Raw genomic sequence first — 21,754 nt, 5'->3', positions numbered from 1 at the left:
AGCTACGATCTTGTGCCCTCGGCAGGATCTGGTAGATAGTCAGGCTTCTCAGCCGTTTTCATTTGTAGATGTCTGTACTCAGACATGTTAAGCTTCCGCATGTGCTTTGACTTGTATGCTCTGAATGTTGGGTCATGAGACCCATGTTTGTAATATCTCGCTCCTCGGAGCCTAATGAATAGATACTCTGAGTCGTAGAGTCTTGTTGTGATGCCATGTTGTATTTGCACATATCGAGCATATTGTGTGTATGATTGAAATGCTTGGTATGTGTGGGATCCGACAACCTAGTTGTTTATCCTTGGTAGCCTCTCTTATGGGGAAATGTAGTCTGGTGCTTCCACTGAGCCTTGGTAGTCTGCTACAGCCCGGTTTACCGGAGTCCTGCTAGCCTAGTACTACTGCTCCGGAACACTTAGACTGGCCGGCATGTGATTCATTTCGTTCTTGTGTCTGTCCCTTCAGGGAAATGTCACGTGGTGACTTCCGGAGTCCTGCTAGCCTGCTACAGCCCGGGTTCTCGGAGTCCTGTTAGCCCAGTTGCTACAGCCCGGATTCACACGCTGATGACCGACATGTTCGATGTTGTTTCATGTATGCCTATCCCCGTAAGTTAGTGCCACTTTGGGTTCACGACTAGTCGTGTCTGCCCGGGTTCTCTGTCATATGGATGCTAGCGACACTATCATATACGTGAGCCAAAAGGCGCAAATGGTCCTGGGCCAGGTAAGGTGGCACCCATGGGAATACCATGCGTGAGGCCGCAAAGTGATATGAAGTGTTACATGCTAGATCGGTGTGACTTAGGATCGCGGTCCTGATACCCGGGGACGTCTCCTCCTTGTTGATTCAGCAAGGGGAGAGGAGAAGTTGAGGGAGAACTCCGACAGCACGACGGCGTGGTGTGATGGAGATTGTGGTTGTCCGGCAGGGCTTCGCCAAGCGCTACGGAGGAGGAGGAGGAGGTGTAGGAGAGGGGAGGGGCTGCGCCAGGGGAAGGGTGCGTGTTGAGGATATAACCACTAAGGGTAAACCGCCCAGGAGAGGCCGGTTCACCTTCACCTATACTGAAGCCCAAGGAAACCCAGAAGATGGCGCTTTACGGATGAGGCTTAGAGGCCCAGAGCCCGCAGGTGATTTAGGGCCCATGGTAGTAAATCGCCATGATTGTATAAACGTGCATTGTAAGATAGAAAAGAGGAGACCGAGGCGGACACTTGTATGAGCCAGCCTCGGGACTCTGTAGACCGGCCGGGGTCCTCCTGAGTATATAAAGGGGTGACCCGGCGGCGGTTCAGGGACAGAGAACAACAACTCGAGAGCCAAACAAAGCAGATTCGCTCCCTGGCCTTCGAACCCATAACAATACCAATCACAACTTGACGTAGGCTTTTACCTTCATCGAAGGGCCGAACTAGTATAAACTCCCATGTCCCTTTGTCCGGTTTAACCCCTTTAATCCAACCCGTAGCGATGGCTCCACGACTAAGTCCTTCCACGAGGACATCTGCCGTGACAAACCCACGACAGTTGGCGCCCACCATGGGGCTATCGCACGATGGTTTTGAGTTCTTGAAGGGCAGCTTCGATGGACTCAAGGGATACGCCGTGGGCCGGATGACGAAGAGTCGCCGTGGAAAGCTCTACATCGACAACGCGGGATGGGGTCCCGAGGCCGATTCAATCGAATACGGGTACCGGGTCCCCTTTGGTGGGATTCACGTCTTCATCGGCAAGATTGGCGAACCGGCCCCCGAGCCAGACATCTGCACCGACATCATCGAAATGGCTCGGCATGCAAGTTCTTCGCCGGTTCAGCCCGAGGCAAGGCATGTTTTCGTAGGTGTCGTCCATGGATCGGGGTACGAGGACGGACCGGTCTCCGATGGAGAAACCGTAGTCTACTCTGATGACGAGTCTTCTAGAGAAACCGAATCGCTTTACCAGTTGCAGGACGGCCGGATGGAGGGAGGATCCGAGGGCAACAGTATTCCGGATTCCCCCGGTCTGCCAAACCGGGCCACCATCTTCATGGCCGGCACACGATCGGCGCCTCATTCATCTACCGCCGCAGCAGTGCTCTCTGGTTCAACGATGGCCACACCATCAGGGGCAGGAAGCTCGGCGCCGCCTCCGGCCCAAGTCTTATCTGATTTGTTCGACGCTCTGACGGCACTGATGTCCGCAGAGGTAGACGCAGCAGCCAGGGATCAACACAATGCAGAGATTCTAAAAGTGAAAGATCAGATAGCCCAGGCTAAAGCGGACCTGGCAACAGAGAACGCCAAGATGGCTATGAAGCGGGCCGAGTTGGAAGCACATGCTTATTGGATTAGACTGGATCAGAATGCTTCGGAGGAGGTCATGAGAAGAAGGTACCGCAGAATCTTTTCAACAGGCCAGGTGCAGGAGCTGGTAACCAACCCACGCTAAACCGGGCGGGGGCGCCGGGAGCAGGAGCGCCGGTTCAGCCGCACACAACGGACCTGCCTCGCCAGAACAATGTTGTACCATCAACACCGCCCGGGCATTATTCCAACCCGTTGGACAACATTGTGGCCACCGCTTCGCGTCTGGCGGCCCTCCCAACCGACGGCGAGTCGCCAGTTGCAGTGGAGGCGCGTCGGGCCAGGGAACTCCTTCAGACAGCACTAAATCAACAGCAAGCATATTCACACATCCGTGAGAGGATTCATTCCACTCCCCGTCCAAGCCGGAGTTATAGCAGACACGTGGAAGACGAACCGGCCGTGTCCAGTAGTGCACACCGCTAAAATTCGCCATGGGGGAACAACCCGGCCAGGGGAGGTGCTAATGCGCAAGATGTTGTGGACCATGGCTGCGCACGTCGAGAGGCCGAGTTGACAGGTCGACACGAAGCACGACAACATACTCCGATTCAGCCCATTGCCTCCGTGGAGCCAGGGGTGATGTTCAGTTCCCTAGGGGTACCGTGTTTAACTCCCGCATTGCGTAATGTGCGACTACCCAAGGATTTCAAGGGACCTCGTAAGGTACCAAATTACACCACGGATTTGCAGCCAGAGGCGTGGGTGGAGAGCTATGAGATGGCAATGGAGATGTTAGATGTGGATGAGGCGGTGTGTGCTAAATATTTCACCATGATGTTGGAAGGAACAGCTCGCACTTGGTTGAAGAGCTTGCCGACCAACTCTATTGGATCATGGGCCGAACTGAAGCACCGGTTTATCCAGAACTTCAAGGATACGTGTAAGCAGCCAATGTTGATTGTAGATCTGGCCGCTTGTGTCCAAGAGGAAGGAGAGTCCACGACCCATTGGGTCAAATGGTCTCGGCGATTTTGCATTCATCAGATCGTATCAATGCAGACACCACAGTGTTAACGTTAGAGGGCAATTGCCATTTCAAACCGTTGAAACAGAAGTTGGGAAGGCTCAAACGTCACTGCAACGACATGTCAACACTCATGGCCGCTTTGGTTAAATATGCCGATTCAGATAATACCAAGGATCTGGATTCAGAGGAGGACAAACCGGAGAAGGGAAAGAAGAACGGCGGTGCAAAAGGGAAGCACCACAACCAGGGAGGCCACGGGAATAATGGTAAGCGTAAAGTGGATAGTTCAGACTTTGTGGCTAACACAAATATGCAGCGTCGCAAAGGTAAACCACCCCAGCGCGGGGGAGGGATGAATCTGGAGCGTTTGTTAAACCAGCCCTGCCCGAAGCATGGAACGAAGGAGGCCCCTTCCACACATCTTTGGAAGGATTGTCACATAATGAGGGAGTTCAAAAACTCTGATCTATACCGGTATGATCAGGATCCGCCGGGCGGTTCAGGTCCAGGTTTCCATGGGGGTGGCGGTTCAAGCTCTGGATTTCAGAATAACCAGGGCCATCAGAACAACCATGGTAATAACCAGCAGAATAACCAAGGGAATCAGCTACAGTCAGGTTACCAAAGTCACCCCAAGCAGTTGAACAGCGGACAGTATCATGTGTTCACTACTAGCCTGTGCAAGCGGGATCAAAAGCTTCACAATAGGGCAGTTAATACTGTTGAACCGGTCGTGCCATGTTATCTACGATGGTCGAAGCAGCCCATTGTGTGGAGCAGAGAGGATCACCCGCCCCGGGTTGACAATCCGGGTCAACTAGCCTTGGTGGTGGCACCTCAGGTGGGGGGCTATAAGTTTACCAAAGTTTTGATGGATGGAGGGAGCAGTATCAACATCCTGTACTATGAGACTTTCCGTCGCATGGGGTTGACAGATAAGAATCTTAAACCGTCAAACACTATTTTTCATGGTGTAGTACCAGGTAAATCGGCATACCCTGTTGGAAAGATTGCTTTGGAAGTCATGTTTGAAGATTAGCATGATTCCAGGTCTGAAACATTGACCTTTGAGGTGGTAAAAATCTAGAGCCCATATCATGCGCTATTTGGACGGACGGCTTACGCGAAATTCATGGCGAGACCTTGTTATGTCTATTTACAGCTCAAAATGCCAGGTTATAAGGGTACGATCACAGTACATGGAAGTCGAAAGATTGCTTTGGATTGCGAGGAAGGTGAAGCGGCCTATGCTGAATCAGTTTGTGCTACAGAGGAGCTGAAATTTTATAAGGACATTGTTGATCCGGCAGACATGACCCCTCTGAAGAAGCCCACAACTGAGCATGACCCGGCCCTGACGTTCAAACCGGCTAATGAGACTAAACTCGTTGACTTCGTCCCTGGTGATTCATCCAAGCAGTTTAGTATCAGTGCCAATCTGGATCTGAAATAGGAAAGCGCGCTCATCGAGTTCATCCGTGAGAACCGGGACATCTTTGCATGGAAACCTTCTGACATGCCAGGTGTACCGAGGGAACTCGCTGAGCACACTCTCAATATTGATCCTAAGTTTAAACCGGTTCCTTCGCCGTTTTAACGAAGAAAAACGCAAGGCCATTGGTGAAGAGGTAGCCCAGCTACTGGCGGCTGGGTTTATTGTCGAAGTGTTTCATCCCGAGTGGTTGGCTAATCCGGTGCTTGTCTTTAAGAAAAACAGCACTTGGCATATGTGTGTAGATTACACTGATTTGAATAAGGCCTGCCCGGCAGATCCTTTCACTCTCCCGCGTATTGATCAGATCATTGATGCGACGGCGGGTTTTGAGCGCCTGAGTTTCCTGGATGCTTATTCGGGTTATCATCAGATTAAAATGGCAGTTAAGGACCAGGAGAAGACAGCCTTCATTACTCCCTTTGGAGCCTTCTGCTATGTTTCTATGCCCTTTGGGCTCAAGAGTGCCCAAGCAACCTACCAGTATTGTGTGCAAAACTGTCTTCACAAGTAGATCGGGCGTAATGTTCATGCCTATGTGGATGATATTGTGGTGAAGTCCAGGAAGCAGGAAACCTTGATAGATGATCTCAAGGAGACGTTCGACTATCTTCGGGTTTACAAAATGATGCTCAACCCAGACAAATGCGTTTTTGGTGTTCCGGCAGGCAAGATCTTGGGCTTTCTTGTGTCCAACAGAGGTATTGAGGCCAATCCGGAAAAAATCAAAACGATCACATCCTTGGCTAAACCGGCGTGTATCAATAATGTTCAGCGTCTGGCGGGCCGGATTGCAGCCCTCAGCCGGTTTATCAGCCGTTTGGGAGAGAAGGCGATTCCCCTGTATCAAATATTGAAGAAGACAGATAAATTCGTCTAGAGAGACACCGCCAATACGACATTTGAGGATTTGAAGCGGCAACTAGCTGAACCGCCAGTCCTCGCTGCTCCGGTTGATAATGAGCCTCTATTGTTGTATGTGGCTGCCAATGCCCGAGCGGTCAGTGTGGCGATTGTGGTTGAGCGTAAGGAGGCTGGAAAAGAATATCCGGTTCAACGACCAGTTTATTATATCAGTCTGATCAAATCAAAGCAAAGATATCCGCATTGGCAGAAGCTAGTGTATGGAGTTTTTATGGCAAGTAGGAAGCTCAAGCAATACTTTCAAGGCCATCCTATCACAGTGGTTAGTTCTGCTCCTTTGGGCGATATAATCCAGAATAGAGAGGCAACTGGCCGGGTTGCGAAGTGGGCAATTGAGCTTGGTCCCCATGGTTTGAAGTATACGCCCCGAACAGCCATCAAATCTCAGGCGCTTGTTGACTTCATCAATGATTGGACCGAGTTACAGGCACCAGAGGAAAAACCGGATAATACATACTGGACCATTCACTTTGATGGATCCAGGCAGTTGGAAGGCTCGGGGGCTGGGGTTGTCCTCACTTCCCCTCGAGGAGATAAGATTTCTGTGTTCTCCGCTTAATGTTTCCTTGTACTAACAATGCAGCAGAGTACGAGGCCTTACTCCACGGCCTTCGTGTGGCTAAGGAAATGAACTTAAGCCGGGTTCGATGCTTTGGAGATTCTGATCTGGTGGCTCAGCAAGTTTCTGGTACTTGGGATTCTAAGGACCCACTCATGGCGGCTTATAGGCGCGAGGTGGATGTTGTAGCAGGTCACTTTAAGGATTATCAGGTGGAACACATCGACCGGTGCAAGAATGAAGCAGCAGATGCTCTAAGCCGGCTGGGATCTCAGCGTAAACCGGTACCACCCAATACCTTTCTAGATATCTTGCATAACCCATCTGTAAAGTTGCATACAGAGGAGGATTAAGCTGTTCCTGATCCGGAGGCCCAGTTAGTAGCTGCTTTACATGCCACTCTGGATTGGACGGTTCCATATTTGGCGTATCTGAACCGGGGCGAATTACCAGATGACGAACTTTTTGCCAGACAGATAGTCCGGCAGTCCAAGTCTATGGTTGTTCACAATGGCGAGTTACATCGTTCTAGTGTTTTAGGCGTATTCCAACGTTATGTTTCTCCTGAAGAAGGACAAGAGATTCTACATGAAATCCATGAAGGGAATTGTGGTCACCATGCTGGTTCAAAATCCTTGGTGGCTAAAGCTTTCCGACATGGGTTCTACTGGTTGACAGCTCATTCTGATGCGAAAGACTTGGTAAAGCGGTGTGACGCTTGTCAGAAATTTTCACGTCGAGCTCATGTTCCGGCTCAAGAGTTACGCATGATTCCCATCACTTGGCCGTTTGCTACTTGGGGGCTTGATATGGTTGGACCCTTTAAGTGCTCCAAGGACAAGAAGACCCACCTGTTGGTGGCGGTTGACAAGTTCACCAAATGGGTTGAAGCGGAGCCCATCAGTAAATGTGATGCAGCCACGGCGGTTCAATTTCTCAAAAAGATTATTTTCCGTTTTGGCTTTCCACACAGTATCATCACAGATAATGGTACGAACCTTTCTAAAGGTGAGATGGAGGAGTTTTGCCAACGAGAGCACATCCGGTTTGATGTAGCGTCCGTGGCTCACCCCCAGTCTAATGGTCAAGCTGAGAGGGTGAATCAAGAGATCCTGAAGGGTATCAAGCCTCGGCTTGTGGTCCCTTTGAAGCGGACGCCGGGTTGTTGGGTGGAAGAATTACCATCTGTGTTATGGAGTATAAATACCACCCCAAACCGATCTACGGGATATACACCTTTTTTCATGGTTTACTGGGGCTGAGGCTGTCCTCCCAATGATATTCGTCACGACTCGCCCCGGGTTGCGAATTATGTTGAAGCGGACAACGAGCAAGCACGCCAAGAGGCGCTGGACCTGTTAGATGAGAAACGGGACATGGCTTTGGCTCGGTCGGCGGTTTATCAACAAGACCTGCGGCGTTATCACAGCCGCCGGGTTAAGACAAGAACCTTTCAAGAAGGCGATTTGGTACTTCGGCTCATTCAAGACCAGACTGATATGCACAAGTTATCCCCACCTTGGGAAGGGCCCTTTGTGGTCAGCAAAAATCTGCACAACGGATCATACTACCTCATTGACATTCGAGAAGACTCACGTAGCTCTGAGGAGGAGAGCCGGCGGCCATGGAACATAGCTCTCCTACGGCCTTATTACACTTCAAGCCACAGGCTTTTCTTATGTACATATTTCAACAATGTATATATTATGATCAATATAATAAACCGGCATCCTTGCTATTAAGCAGGGTCTCCACCATTTTTTCTTCAAATATCTGTTAACTTGGGGGCTTCGGCTAATAAAGCGAAGTATTACCCGTTAGCCCGGCTACCATGCCACCACCTAGCTTGGGAGCTTCACACCCAAGGGGCCAAAGAGAGTTTGATTGCTCAAAGCACGACTCAAACATAGGCACCCATTGAGCACAGCTCACAAAGTTACTTGGGGGCTCTTTGTGTCAAATACCAAAGAGTTTGAAAGGACCCTTGTAGCCGGGTATCGACCCATGGCTTGGAAGCCTGGTGTATTCACCTAAAACCCCAGGTTAACCTGCCTTCATCAAGTAAGCCACTCCTATCCAGGTAATCCTGGCACGACCTGTCGAACGTTTGATAGTTACTCTCATTGAGACCCTGAATTTGTCAAAGTTAAAACGATGATTGGTTAGTTGGAGGGCCATCTTAAAAGGCTTTGTCAAAATGGTTTAACTCAGTGGCCTGGCAGCCCATGAAAAGCCTCGATTTGGGCCTGGCGGCCCTTGAAAAGCCTTGACCATGGTTTTTTGTTTGCTTCTTGCCAAGTTTTTGTTTTTTCATAAGGTTTATGTTAAACCGGTGTTTCTTAACCCGGTATGGCTTACGGATCTTCTGTTAAAGCATACAATTAAAGGTAACCCGGCATCCTTCAAACCGGTCTGGCTTTGACACCTTGTCTCCAGCAATCGTCCGGTGTTCATCACAACCCGGTTCTATATCATATATACCAGCATGGTATGGTGGAAGTTGGGTTTTCACCCTTCTTAAAATCACCATTGGTAAACCAACAGCAATGTTTCGTATTACAGGTATGATTTATTATTGCTGCAACCATAGTTGCTTACCAAGTTGTGTTGGGTATTTTGACCCGTCCGATGGTAAACCGCCCGGACAGATTTTTCTTATGCAGACACAGGGATTGCATAATATTGTGAAAATACATAAGCCAGTACTGAAATTATCATGACGGATCAACGCAAAGTGTATCCCAATGCACGATGGCAACGGATTAAAGTATTTTCACTAGCCTATTACAAGGCGCTTGAAGTCCCAAAGTATGGTGTTTCCAACAGAACAAAGTTTATGGAGCATCACTCTGATTGCCGGATCAAGCCTCATTACCATGTTGATGTGAAGTTGATGGGTCATTTGGCGTTGGATCAGCCTCCTCCTCCCCACCTAGCGGCTGGAAGTTTGTGGTAGTCCAGTCAATCCGGGTTAAGGCCTGAAAGATAGCTTCTTCACTGATAAGTTCCGACGGATCAATGTCAGGGGCATAAGTGTGCTTACGGATTGGCGGAATAAGATTTTGCGCTTCCGACATGACAACATTAACCCGTTTGTTGTTGGCATCATAATAAGACCGGTGAACAGTCAAGCTAGCATCTTCTGCCAGCTGACTCGCCAGAGGACGCATTTCCCTTGTCACTTTGTTAAGGGCTTCATCATCAAAATCTGCCCCATTTTCTTGTGTGCTTGGAAAGCCTTTGGCAAGGTCAGCCGGATCCAAGTCGGCTATCCACGCTTTGGCTCGGGTGAGTGCCAACAAAGCGCCAGCCCTGGCAGCAGATCGCTTTACCTCTTCTATCTGTGCTGGTGCCATGGATAGCCTTGCCAGAGTGTCCTTGATCAGTGTTGGAGCCGGATTGTCGTAGGATGTTGCGCAGATAACCCATTGAGCACCGGTGTATAGTTGTTCAAGCAGAGTATATGCTGCTTTCAGCTTCATCCATACATCTGAGCCCAGATGAGTAATGCGGCTACCTGCAACGGTTTAAGAATTTCATATTTCAACTGGCACCTTACAAGATGGATATTTCAGATGCCTTGCTAGGAGTACTTACCAAATACTGCAGAGGTTATGGCGTTCACTTGACGCTTCAACCCAGAAAGCTCTTCTGCCACCGGTTTAAGAGCGGACTCGGCGTCTTCAGCCCATTTCAGCAATGTATCCTTCTCAGTGTCCCACTTGGCATGTTCAGTCTTGAATTCTTCCTTAAGTCGTTCCATGGAAGTTAAAGTGGCTCGAAGCTCATCTTTGGCTTTAGAAGATTCTTCTTGATATGATTTGATACTCTCTTGAAGATCAGCAATTTGCGTCCGTTGATGGTTTATATCATCCTGCCATAATCATAGGAGCATATCAATATTTTATCAAAAGTCCCAAGCATACAACTGGTTCTACACTTGGCACTTGGGGGCTAATGCGGATTGCTTCTTTCCTGCTTCTTATTCAAAGTCCCAAGGATTAATACAAGTTTCAATCCTGGCACTTGGGGGCTAATGAGGATTGCTTCTTTTCTACTGCTTATTCAAAGTCCCGAGGATTAATACAAGTTTCAATCCTGGCACTTGGGGGCTAATGTATATTTGTTCGAAAAACTTAAAAGTCAACAATGTGCAGTATGGAAGGTCAAAAGTCCCGGTTTGTCTTTACAAGCTAAACCAGCCCTTGGGGGCTACAAGATACAAGGCAGTGAAAATACAAAGATAAGGATGAAAATGTTTACCTCATAGCATTCCTTCATCAGATTTACCAAATCAGCTTCATTATCTCGGCTTGTATAAAGCCGGTTCAAGAATCCGGAATGAAGATCCTGGGCAGAAAGATTAGCATATTTTGACAAGTCAGCTTCCATCTTCCCCTTGCCCATAGAAGTAAACTCATCCTTGGCGGTATGTTTTGCCAAGATAACTGGATTGCCCGGAGCGGTATAAGTAGTGCCAGTAACAATAACGTCATCATCTTTGGCTGGGTTAGGAGTGGTAGCAGGGCTTGGCGGATTAGCAGTTGAGCTCACTGGATCAACAACCGGACTTGCAGGTATAGCATGTGGACTTGAGGTGCCCTCGTGTGTGGTCGGATCAGCTTCCGGCGGATCAGCGTTGTTAGCTGGCTCCGGCGGGACAGAATCATCCATGATATTCTCAAGATTTTTATCAGGATTTTCAGGAGTTTCCTCCGGTTCAACTTCGCAGGTAGGGGCACTGGTCTTAGCCTTCTTACTCAGACGAGCTTTGGCACTAATATTAAAACAAGGATCAGTATGATTAACCAAATTATGAAGGAGAAGGGAGGGCTGCATGCTTACCCAGGGACGGTTTTCAGTGGAGGCAGCTGAGTGGTTGATGAACCGCCAGACGAATTAGAAGATACCTGGTAATTTGAATCAGATGGAGTGAGAGGGCATCGGAAGAAACCTTTCAAAATATAATGTTTTTCACGAGAACAAGCAACCTCTGGACGACGTATCCGGTTTGGTGTATGAGGTAAACCGGAAGAAGTGACTTGTTGACCACTGTGTCGGGTTGTGCGACGCCCTTGGGTTTGCTGTGTCTTCAAAGCAAGTTTTTGATCCAAATGAGCAACAGGGTGAGATCATTTCACTTTCTGAACTGCACGGCGAAATCGTTGAACCGGCACAAGTTCTGAGTCAGAAAGACAAATTACCTCAACATGATCTGCATGGCTGGCCTCCGCATCATCCTAGGAGTAATCATTATCAGTAAAATATATGAATAGAAGTCAAGGGAGTCAAACTTTACCTCTTCAGCCGAGTCACCGACATCCTCTGGTGGTTCCGAAGACTCAGCAGTTTTCTTTTTGGCAGCTCTCTTGATGACCTTGGTCTTAACACGAGGAGCCTTAGCCTCTTTGTCTTGAGATTTCCTTTTCCAGAAGGAGCTACTGGCCTGCGAGATTGCACAAAGGGTTATTATAGCAGTGTTAAAGCGGAGAAGGATCAGGAAAAGTACAAGGTTAAAATCTTTACCGCTGGCGGTTTGTTGGAGGCATAAAAAGGGCGCAGACCAATTTGAGTACATACGGTGAGCGGTTCGCCAAGTATTTTCTTTACACCTTCAATGACTTCATCATTAGTCAGTTCTATTTCATTAAACCGTTGTGGATCATTGGTGTTGCCGGTATATTCAAACATCAATCCGGGGCGGCGGCTTAAAGGCAGAATGCACCATGAAATCCAAAAGCGGACGAGATCAACACCAGTTAAACCGTTGGCAAGGAAAGCCCGGAGTTTGGCGAGTTGAGGTGCATAGGCTTGTCGGTCTTTGGCAGACAATCTCTAAGGTAAAGGGTGATTATTGCTGAGCCGGTGCGGACGGTAGCCCGGTAAAGGATTCTCTTCAGCAGGGGCAGTATTCTGACAGTAGAACCAAGTTTGGTTCCAGTCTTTTGGATGGCTGTGAAGTTTGGCGTGAGGAAAGTCAACATCTTTTCTCTTTTGGATCGACACACCACCAAGTTCAGTATTGGGTCCATCAGAAAATTCAGTCCGGCGGTTTAAGTGAAAGAGATCTTGAAAGAGATCGACAGTTGGTTCTTCTTGCAGGTAAACCTCGCAGAATACTAGGAAATCGCATATGTTGGACACAGAATTTGGTCCAATATCTTGAGGATGAAGCTGGAAGCTGGCAAGAACATCCCGGAAAAATTTTGATCCAGGAGGACTGAAACCTCGAGCTAAATGTTGCATGAACACAATCACTTCTCCATCTTGAGGCTCAGGAGGGCACTCAGGGCCAGGAACTCGCCAATGGAGGACATTTTTTGAAGCTAAAGCGCCTGTGGTGACATATCCATTGATTTGCATTTCTGTGATCCGAGATGGAACCCAGTTGCAAGCAGCAAATTGCTTCGTCATCTTACAAAGTCTGTAAAAGGAAAATGGACGGTTTACGATTGACGGTTCATATGTGTTTTTCAATGTTAAACCGGCAATTCAAGGTATACATATGAAGTGAACCAGGCATTGCTATTCAAGTCTAGATGGCGGTTTAAGAGAGGGCTAATGACGTATGACGGATTATCAATTATTAAAGGTTAAACCACCCTTGGGAGGCAGAACCCAATCTGAAAATTTGTGAAGTGTTGCGGAAACAAGTTTCACAAGATGGTGATATAATTTTGGATCTACCGTTGTTCAAAAAACAAATTTTTTTGAGCCCTACAATGGTGTTAAACAGAACAAAGAAGGTTTAGATAAGGATTTATATAGGAAGAGTAAGATGATGTAGTACGGCAGATTAAAGCTACAGATCCAGCCGCAAGGGGAAACTATCAGGCCTAGCTAGATTTATTAAGATGCTAAAGTAAAAGCGGAAAAAGTACTGATGAACACTGACGAACACCAAAGAAATTTTGAAACCCTAATGTAGATTTAACAAGTAAAGGAAAGGAGTATTTACCAGGGACACGCAGCGGCGGAGTATCTCAAGATATCTGGTACGAACAGGGTGATGCAGCGGCCGAGCTGGTGCAGACTGGAAGATCGACGGCGGCGGCGGCGGCGATGCTGCAGGTCCTCGGGTCGCGAGGAGGAAGATGATGCGAATTGGAAAGGGGGGAAATGGAAGACACCCCGGTCTTATTTATAAGGGAAGTGGGATAAAACAGCAGGCGCAAAAATCGAGGATTCGGAAGCGGCAAAAGAGGATGCAGCTGTCGCCTCGATCTTCGGGAATTAATTAAAGAGAAGGGAATCTTTATAAATCCTTTTATACAGGGATGACGTCACAATGATTTACTGCAGTAACAGAAGATGACGTCATGGCGATTCACCAAAGTTCACAGGGAGAAGACAATATGGCGGTTTACGAGAATTGTCAAAAATTCAGGTAGTTTTTCTAAGGATTGAAGATTGACATGAACAGGTTCAAATCAATCTAGGGCCTAATGTTGAGGATATAACCACTAATGGTAAACCGCCCAGGAGGGGCCGGTTCACCTTCACCTATACTGAAGCCCAAGGAAACCCAGAAGATGGCGCTTTACGGATGAGGCTTAGAGGCCCAGAGCCCGCAGGCGATTTAGGGCCCATGGTAGTAAACCGCCATGATTGTATAAACTTGCATTGTAAGATAGAAAAGAGGAGACCGAGGCGGACACTTGTATGAGCCAGCCTCGGGACTCTGTAGACCGGCCGGGGTCCTCCTGAGTATATAAAGGGGTGACCCGGCGGCGGTTCAGGGACAGAGAACAACAACTTGAGAGCCAGACAAAGCGGATTCGCTCCCTGGCCTTTGAACCCCTAGCAATACCAATCACAACTAGACGTAGGCTTTTACCTTCATCGAAGGGGCCGAACTAGTATAAACTCCCGTGTCCCTTTGTCTGGTTTAACCCCTTTAAGCTAACCCGTAGCGATGGCTCCACGACTAAGTCCTTCCACGAGGACATCTGTCGTGACAAACCCACGACAGTGCGGCTGCCCTCTCTATCCCTCACTATATATAGGGGAAAGGGGGTGGAGGAGGCATCCTAGGGTTCCCTAGGGGAGGGGCGGCGGCCACAGGGGAAACCCTAGATGGGTTTGGGCGCCCCCACCCCTAGGAAACTTGCCCCCCAAGCTGGGAGGGGTGGCTGCCCTAGGGGAGGCGCCCCCACCTCTCCAAGTTACATGAGATGGGGTGGGAGGGGCGCTCAGCCCCTTAGTGGGCTGATGTGCCCCCTCCCCTTGGCCCATAAGGCCCTCAAACGCTTGTCGGGGCCTTAGAAACCCCTTTCGGACACGCTGGTCGTCACCCGGTACCCCCGGAACAATTCCAGACTCCAATACCCTTCGTCCAATATATCGATCTTCACCTCCGGACCATTCTGGAACTCCTCATCACGTCCGGGATCTCATCCGGGACTCCAAACAACCTTTGGTAACCACATAATATTTCCCATAACAACTCTAGCGTCACCGAACCTTAAGTGTGTAGACCCTACGGGTTCGGGAACCATGCAGACATGACCGGGACATCTCTCCGGCCAATAACCAATAGCGGGATCTGGATACCCATATTGGCTCCCACATGTTCCACGATGATCTCATTGGATGAACCACAATGTCGGGGATTCAATCAATCCCGTATACAATTCCCTTTGTCTATCAGTATGTTACTTGCCCGAGATTTGATCGTCGGTATCCCCATACCTCGTTCAATCTCGTTACCGGCAAGTCTCTTTACTCATTCCGTAACACACGATCCCTTGACCAACTCCTTAGTCACATTGAGCTTATTATGATGATGCATTATCGAGTGGGCCCAGAGATACCTCTCCGTCATACGGAGTGACAAATCCCAGTCTCGATTCATGCCAACCCAACAGACACTTTCAGAGATACCTGTAATGCACCTTTATAGCCACCGAGTTACGTTGTGACGTTTGGTACACCCAAAGCATTCCTACGGTATCCGGGAGTTGCACAATCTCATGGTCTAAGTAAATGATACTTGACATTAGAAAAGCTTTAGCAAACGAACTTCACGATCTTGTGCTACGCTTAAGATTGGGTCTTGTCCATCACATCATTCTCCTAATGATGTGATCCAGTTATCAATGACATCCAATGTCCATGGTTAGGAAACCATAACCATCTATTGATCAACAAGCTAGTCAACTAGAGGCTTACTAGGGACATGTTGTGGTCTTTGTATTCACACATGTATTACGGTTTCTGTTTAATACAATTATAACATGGACAATAGACAACTATCATGAACAAGGAAATATAATAATAACCATTTTATTATTGCCTCTAGGGCATATTTCCAATAGTATGTTCGTCTGTCAAGTGTTCAAAACTGCATGTAGGCACTAACAAGTTCTCTTCTTTTGCAGTGCATATTAGGCCCAGAGGTGGATGGTGTTTATAACGACAATCTCGAATGCCTAGATCTGCATCTCTCAAATATTACTTTGAACTCCTACCGTTGGACCCGACCGGAGATTACACTCGCCAGGTTCTTTCTTGCCAGAGCAAAGGTGCTGAGGGTACTGAGGTTGAACATAGATTTAATTACGAAAGATAAATGGTATGATTATCAGATCCGGCTGGTACTATGGAATGGAAGTGCCTCCAAAAATGCCAAACTTCGTTTTGGTAGAGCATATGGCAAAGCAATTGCAAGTTATTGTGTCAAACCCATACATGACTTGTCAGCGGCTGATCCCTTTTCAGAAATGACGCAACTTGCAATGTTTGAATTTGGGTGTTGTAATCTTTGAATTTGAACCTTGCAATATTTATGGTATTTGTTATATTGAACCATTTCTGTTCTCTTGTCTCAACACAAACAGTTCATCCGGGTGAACCGCATGTCGTACATCGCACACACCTTGATATGGTTGACCGTTTCTTTTGTGTTGCCTAATCACAAATAGTTCATCCGAGTGAACTGTGTGTTGTACATCGCACACACCTTGATCCGGCTGACCATTTCATTTGTGTTGCCTAATCACAAACAATTCATCCTAGTGAACCGTATGTTGTAAATCGCACACACCTTCATCTAGCTGCCCGTTTCTTTTGTTCCTCCTCATCGAAAACGGTTAATTGAACTAAACCGTATGCCCTGAATCGCACACATAACTAAAATCTGAATCGTGTTTGATGCATCCGTCATCGCAAGCGTTTTGCGCCTTTTTGACGGTTTTTTACACCACCATTTGCGATTATTGCATCGCACACAGTTTCGTCGAAGGGTCTCTGATCATAGTGTCGCGTTAGCAGCATCCTGCAGTAGTGTGATGCTCAACCAAGTATGATGCATGATAAGTCTACATGATGCTACTCATGGCAAGAGATGATGCATACAAGAAAAACACATCAAAGCAAGTTTAAATGAGGCCAGAAACAACATATAACAATTTCGGAAACTCCCCATATGCAAATTTCGAAATTGGTCCAGATCTGATTAAAACACCATGTTAAAGTTGTTAAACATCAAGTTAAAGTGCACCAAGATGATCTACACGTCTTTCTAGTCAAGTTACATATAAAGTTCGTTTAATTCGGAGCTACGGCCTAGAAGATATGAGCAAAATTGATGCAAAATGCATTCAAACATCAAGCACACATACCCAAATCAAGGATGCAACATGAAAAGATGAATCTACATGCAAAACCAAGGAAGTTTCATATAGATCACGCTCAAAACGGAGCAACGATTCAACACATACACACGAAACAAGTTAAAAGGACAAGTTGTCCAAAACAGCAACTAGGCATCTCACAAGCACCATAAGAACATGCTACAAGAACAAGATATGCATAAACATGACATGCACTTAAAGTACAGATTACATGATTCAAATAACATCAAGGTTCGGGTTCATAGGCATCAAGATTAATCCAACAAGATCAAAGCAAAAGGCAACTTTATAACACAGATTATGACTTAGTGAAAAACAGGGCATACATGTGAGCAGAAATAACATGTTGACATGTTGAAGGCATGAAACAAACATGCTACATTGCAAGATCATGGCAAAAAAAGCATGGCATTAAATTAAAGGTTAAACATGACAAAACATCATTACTAAGCATCTCCATATAACCTCCAGATCAATGGAAATCATCAAGACAAGTAAGCAAGTCATAACAGATTCTCAGACTTAGTGAAAAACATAGTATGGCAGAAAACAAATTCATGATGCATACTTTGAGACAATAAAAGTATATGCTACAAGAACATATCATAGCATCAAAGGTCATGGCAAAGATATACATGTCAAGCACTACAAAACATGAACACTAGGCTACTGCTAGAAAACAATAGAACATGCTCAAAACATCATGGCAAGATTGCAAATGATAACAGTTCACAGACTTAGTGAAATAAACTGAACATGGCAGGAACAACGATAAGTAGACATGTTTGCAAGATTATGCAACTCATATGAAGGCATTTCATGGCATGTGAATGTAACCAACAACAAGAAGGCATATTTGTGCAACTACCCATGGCAAGAACATGGTCATAGGATGCATGGATCACTAGCTATTCACATGGCAAGAATGAACTTACTGTTAACAGACTGACAACAATATTATTTAGCAGTTTGAGAGCATGATAACATCAATCTACAGTAGCACATAAATGAAAACAAGGGAATGTATGGATAGAGCATAACAAGATCTACAAAACATCCTTACTGAGCATCTCCAGATTATGCATGGATTCACTTGTAGAATCAAGTTAACATGGCAACATAATGTAGCAGATTCAGACTTAGCAGAAATCATCAAGTCACAAAAATCAGCAACAGCAAGAACCCTACTTTGCATGCTTGTGATAGTCACCACAAGGCACATAAAAATGCATGGATTGCACCACTGTAAAGATGGCATGAATATGATCCTAAAAGATGTTGACATGATGCTCAAAAGATAAACACACAAAATGCTATGAAAAAGACAAATCAGCAAGTTATGACAACTTCCAGTAGATTATAACATTTAGCACTTTTGCAATGATGATTAAGGCATTAATATGAACAATAACATGAACGCAACAGCCACCAACAAGAAGAGCACGAAGAGCATAACATTTGCATATCAAGATCATCACCATAGGATAAGCATGCACGAAGTTACGAGTCTCACAAGATGCCTATATGATACATGAAATCTAGGACTCAGCCGAATTTTAACAGAAAAACAGTGAGCGTTATATAGTAAACATGCGCGCGGGGCGGGGAATAGATGTTGGGTGCTCACCTAGTGCTCGTGGGCCAACTGGACGGTGATAACCCACAAGTATAGGGGATCGCAATAGTTTTCGCGGGTAGAGTATTCAACCCAAATTTATTGATTCGACACAAGGGGACCCAAAGAATATTCTCAAGTATTAACAGTTGAGTTGTCAATTCAACCGCACCTGAAGGACTTAATATCAGCAGCAAAGTATTTAGTAGCAAAGTAATATGATAGTGGTGGTAATGGTAGCAAAAGTAACCGTAGCAGTTTTATAGCAAGCATAACAGTGGCAACGGAAAAGTAACTAAGCAAAGATCAATATGTGAAAAGCTCGTAGGCAATGGATCAGTGATGGATAATTATGTCGGATGCGATTCCTCATGCAACAGTTATAACATAGGGTGACACAGAACTAGCTCCAGTTCATCAATGTAATGTATTCCGAATATAGTCATACGTGCTTATGGAAAAGAACTTGCATGCCATCTTTTGTCCTACCCTCCCGTGGCAGCGGGGTCCTATTGGAAACTAAGGGATATTAAGGCCTCCTTTTAATAGAGTACCGGACCAAAGCATTAACACGTAGTGAATACATGAACTCCTCAAACTACGGTCATCACCGGTAAGTATCCTGATTATTGTCACTTCAGGGTTAACGGATCATAACACATAATAGATGACTATAGACTTGCAAGATAGGATCAAGAACTCACATATATTCATGAAAACATAATAGGTCCAAATCTAAAATCATGGCTCTCGGGCCCTAGTGACAAGCATTAAGCATAGCAAAGTCATAGCAACATCAATCTCAGAACATAATGGATACTAGGGATCAAACCCTGACAAAACTAACTCGATTACATGATAAATCTCATCCAACCCATCACCGTCCAGCAAGCTTATGATGGAATTACTCACGCATAGCGGTGAACATCATGAAATTGGTGATGGAGGAAGGTTGATGATGACGATGGCAATGGATTCCCCTCTCCGGAGCCCCGAACGGACTCCAGATCAGCCCTTCTGAGAGAGATTAGGGCTTGGCGGCGGCTCCGTATCGTAAAACGCGATGAATCCTTCTCTCTGATTTTTTCTCCCCGAACATGAATATATAGAGTTGGAGTTGAGGTCGGTGGAGCACCAGGGGGCCCATGAGCCAGGGGGCGCGCCCAGGGGGTTAGGCGCGCCCCCACCCTCGTGGACAGGGATGTGGGCCCCTGGCCTTGATTCTTTCGCCAGTATTTTTTATATATTCCAAAAATATTCTCCGTTGATTTTCAGGTCATTCCGAGAACTTTTATTTCTGCACAAAAATAAAAACATGGCAATTCTGCTGAAAACAGCGCCAGTCCGGGTTAGTTCCATTCAAATCATGCAAGTTAGAGTTCAAAACAAGGGCAAAAGTGCTTGAAAAAGTAGATATGATGGAGACGTATCAGACGGCGGGAAGCGGGACGGCATCGTGCAGCGAATGGGGAGGCATGTTTGGTTGGAGGGATGCCGCCGTGCAGGGACGACAGGGTACCTGTATGGCGCTGACGTGGGACGGCCCGGTGCAGGTGACTGTTTGGATCGGGGGTCGTCGCCTTTTAGGGACGGGGCGGCGCAGGAGGCTCGGGCCCACATTTCGGTGACGAGAACGAGGCCAGCACGGGCAAAGGCCATGGTGCGGTGGCGGGGCGAACCGACGAGGTCGGGGATGGGTTGCAAACGGCCAGATCCGGCTGTGGGCGGCCGGACCGGGGCACGGGCGGCGCTCCGGCAAGCTAGTAGGCCAGTGGGGTCGAGAGATGCTCTGGCGACTACGACCAGGGCCCGGTGGCGCGGCTCGAGTCAGATCCGAGCCGGAGGGGGCTCCGGTAGGGCGGCACGGGGTGGAGGATGGTGGACGAGATCGTCGGCGGTGAGGTGAAGGGTGGCGAGGTCCGCGAGGTGACGGCGGTTGCTGGCAGGCACTCCCGATCCATCGGGATCGAGCGAGAGGGTGCGAGAGGAGCGAGGCGGATCGGTCGGGCCCGGGCGGGCCGCGCGATGGGCTTCGCGGGCCCGCGCGATGGGGGTGGGGCTGCCTGGCGGCGGGGAGGCGCGGGGTGACGTGGAGAGGCCACGTGGCACAGTCAGAATGGCTGTGGTTGGCAGCTGCGGCGGCGCTGGTGGATCTGGCGACGACAAGTGGCGGCGGGGAAGAGGTTGGGCGCGGAAAACGAGGAAGGTGGCGGCGGCTAGAGGTAGGTGGAGGGCTAGGCTTCCAAGTCTGGCAAGGGGAGGTGTTTAAATAGGATAGGAGCTAGGGTTTGATAGTTTTGGGGGATTCCAGAGCCCTCCGATCGCGATCCAACGGCACCGGCTGGAGGGGAAGGTTATTGGGCTGGTCTTGGGCTGTGCTAGAGAGGCCAAGGGTTGCAGGAGAGAAGAGAGAGAGGCCCGATAACGGTTTTCGGATACCGAAAATGTCTGACGTTTGACCGGTTGTAATGTCGCTATATGGTTAACGGTTGGGCTATCAAACGGACTTCGAATGCGATGAAGTTTGGCAGACGGTCTACCTACACTAAAATAAGACCGCATGCCTACTTTCAACCCATTCCGAGAATATTTTTATCCCATTTATAAAATAATATTTCAGAGGTGCCGCGGACGCGTGCAAGTGTGTCTGGACTCAGAACGGACAACGGAAGGAACGGGGAGACCCGGACCGATACATGTTTTGAAAACATGAGTATGCAATGCACATGATGACTTGGCAAAATGCAACACGCAAGCAAATGACATGACAATGACGGCGAATAACTGAAAGACACCTGACGCGTCGATTTCGGGGCGTTACAACACAGGCCCAAGAGCTGCACCAAGGGGTGACCGGTGGCGGAAGGCACCACCGGCGGGCTTTGCTAAAATTCATATGTGGATGCTGGTGTATCGATGCCATCTAGAGGCGAGATTGCACCCGCGGTCTATTGAGATGATCAAGATAATATTTGGGGGAGCTCGGCCCTGGTTATCCACGATATACACGACCCAGCGACACTTGAGGCAATTGCGTGCAGAGAAGCATTGTCGTTGGCGGAAGACCTTCTGTTACATAATTTTGTGGTGGCTTCGGACTCCAAACAAGTCGTTGGATACATCCATAATGGTTATCAAGCGAAATATGGTACTATCATATGTGAGATTCATCATAGAGCTACTATGTTTAATTGTGTTTTTTCGTTTGAAGG

This window comes from Triticum dicoccoides, chromosome 2A (genome assembly GCF_002162155.2).
Source record: "Triticum dicoccoides isolate Atlit2015 ecotype Zavitan chromosome 2A, WEW_v2.0, whole genome shotgun sequence".
Taxonomy (NCBI): domain Eukaryota; kingdom Viridiplantae; phylum Streptophyta; class Magnoliopsida; order Poales; family Poaceae; genus Triticum; species Triticum dicoccoides.
This window is presented reverse-complemented; position numbering follows the sequence as displayed.